This window comes from Mus pahari, chromosome 3, assembly GCF_900095145.1.
Source record: "Mus pahari chromosome 3, PAHARI_EIJ_v1.1, whole genome shotgun sequence".
Taxonomy (NCBI): domain Eukaryota; kingdom Metazoa; phylum Chordata; class Mammalia; order Rodentia; family Muridae; genus Mus; species Mus pahari.
In genome coordinates, this window is record NC_034592.1 from 6,875,772 (window position 1) to 6,878,588 (window position 2,817).

The 2,817-nt window shown below is 47.7% G+C and overlaps 1 long non-coding RNA gene across 2 annotated transcripts in view; it reads left to right on the forward strand.

Moving 5' to 3' along the window:
• Positions 1–868: 868 nt before the first annotated feature.
• The window catches only part of LOC110317490, a 15,078-nt gene continuing 13,129 nt past the window's right edge, over positions 869–2,817 (forward strand). For both annotated transcript variants that reach the window (XR_002380317.1, XR_002380316.1), the window contains exon 1: positions 869–1,661. This is a non-coding gene — a long non-coding RNA (uncharacterized LOC110317490). The remainder of the gene's footprint in view (positions 1,662–2,817) is intronic.

The window sequence follows — 2,817 nt, forward strand, 5'->3', positions numbered from 1 at the left end:
CATTTTTCATGAGTTAGGTGCTTACAGCAATGTGGGGCACTTCTATAGGCTTCACATGCTATAGGCTTCAAATGGTATCTGCTGAGCCTCACGGCTTCCGAGTCAGTGGAAGCCAGAGACCTGATAGCACATCCTAAAATGATTTACCTAATAGTTACAGGATGTTTTCAGAACAGGCAAAAAATTGACTATTTAGAGCACCAAAGTAGTCCAAGATAATTTATCTCAAGGCCTAAAATATTCCAATCACCGAAGTCCTTTCTAACTAATTAATCATCTCTGAAAAAAGTCAATGGGGATTGTGGCTTTTTTCTGAGAAACTTGGTTAAAACACACACACACACACACACACACACACACACACACACACTATATAGGGGTATTTGGAAATAGATTCTTAAACTCGGGCTCACTGGACAGACATGAATTTAGTCAAGCTACAGGCTCCGCAGTTGCAAGATCTGGGCTCAGAAGTCAGCACTTGCTGCTTGCGAAGTGTCTTTGGGTGAGTCACTTCACCTCTGTAACAGATAATTCCAGTTCCTTCCCCATGCCACTTGAATGTTAGAGGTTACATCTCTACCCCCAAATACAGGAAGAGCTTGCAAAATATCACTCATTCTTGTTGGGCTGACATATTTTTAAACGGAAAACAAAAACCAACAACAACTCACTTCCTTTTCCATTACCTCAAAGTTCTACATTATCAGTAATAAAATGTGATCGTGAAGCAGCTGGGACTCATTACGACCAGGCCCACCTTCTCTTGCCTCATGGCCTGCTGACGTCAAAATGAGGCCTTGTTTCCCAGGAGGATGTTCATGGTCAAGGCAAGTTGTGACTTTAAAGTGACAACAAAGAAAGGGTAAGTTTGCAGGCTGGCAAACAGGCTGGAAAAGCCCTTGAGAGACTCAGACAGCTCACGCCATGCTTCAGACTTCATAGACCTGGGAGACATCCAGCTTTCTCCCCCAGAGAAGCCGCAGCCTGGTCCCTTCCCCTGCCACACCATCTGGTCCACAGAAACACCAGACTTCCGTGTCTCTCAGCCCTATAAAAAGCAACATTCCTTATCCTGTCTTCTCTCCACCAGTCCCTCCCGCCCACCCGTGTCTCCTCTCTCCTTGCCTTTGGTCTTTCTGTCTTATTCCTTCTCCCCTGCCAATCACTTCCTTTCTTCCCAACACTCCTCCTCCATCTCCCCTCTGTGCACCTGCAGTGCTATTCTTTGTCTAACGATGAAAACATCCTGATGGGCTTCTAGAACATTCGTATGTCTGGAGGAGTCAGAGTCCTCCAGTACCGGGGTTGGCAATTCTGCCTCCTTAGCTTCCAGGACAGCATTTATTCCGAGGCTTTGTGCGCCCTCTTGTGGTTTCTCCGTCATGCCAACTCCCGCAGACAATGGCTGCTTTGTCCAGGAGAGAGGATTTAGATGACAACTGGGCTTAAACCTCAGAAATCTTCAATCTCTGCTTCTTCAAACAGTTTGTATTAGAAGGGTGGCTGGGAAAAATGAAGTCCTTATGCACGGAGCCACCGCGTTTCACGGCGATGTTCACCTGGCCCATGAAGATCTCCGGACATAAAACCAGGCAACAAAATCAGGATGCAACAGGCTGGAGGGGCAAAGCACAGAAGTGGAATGGGTCCTGCCATAGGTGAGGGTTGACATCCTCTTACACCTGCCGCTTCATGCTTGTGCTTGGGTCAGAACACTTGTGAGATGATTTCTCTATTCCAAGTCTGACAGTAATCCCTCTCGGGAAGGAAAAAAAAAAAAAGAGCTGCACCTGGCCAGTGGGTCCCAGAATGACCATAGGCAGATTTTGGCTCGTATGATTGCTGGACATCTCTCCCCATCCCTTTCTCCTCCCTTTCTCCCTCCCCTCTCTCTCCCTCTCCTTTCCTCCCTCTCATCCTCTTCCTCTTCGTCCTGCTCCCCATCCATCTCTCCCTCGTTTGCTGATCTTCTTCCACAGGATCTCACTATACAGCCCAGGCTGCCCTCGAACTCACAATCCTGCCACCACCTTCAATTAGTGAGAATGCAAGCATGTGCCACAATGGCCTGTCTGTTCCAGCTGAAACCTGTTCTGTACAGTCAGCTCAGAGTGCAAACACACGCTTTAACTCATGACTTCCAAAGTCAGCTTGCCATGACCTAGGACTCTGGAAACAGCATCCAGGCATGGGGTAGGGCCAGATCAAGGGATCAGGGGCTGCAGCATCCGGGGATCAAAAGTTTTCTTGGAAATTGTGTGACTTACTAAGCCAGAGAGAAGCCTATCCCGGTGCAGGCTGGGTATAGAAAAGGTAGTCATTGAGGCGAAAGCCCCGAAAGACCAATCAAGGGTGTGACACCAACATTTAGTTTGTAATTGCACATCTGGCTTCAAGACTCCTGTCACAATTTTATAGGGACCCTTGTGAAACATGGACATGAGCATGCACTGAGAACGAAGCGTCAGGGAGAGCACATGGAAGCAGACAGTAGGCTGAATGTCTGAACACTGAGATGCTAATATCTGGAGCATCAAACCTGGGGTTAAGAAGCAAGGTGACTTACAATGTCTGCTTGTTTGTCTCTGATGTGCCCTACTGTCATGGTGGCAATGAGCCTTGGAGAGAGCCCTGACTGGGCATCTCTCTGGGAAATTGGCCACCAACTGCCCAGTTTATTAATTACATAATTGTATTTCATCAAACAATTGCTGAGACCATTTACTAAGGCCAATGGGGTGTTTTCCCCAGAACAGCAAGCTACTGAGAGGGAACAGAGAGCCTCCCACGCATGCACTTGTGTGGCTGAGCGGG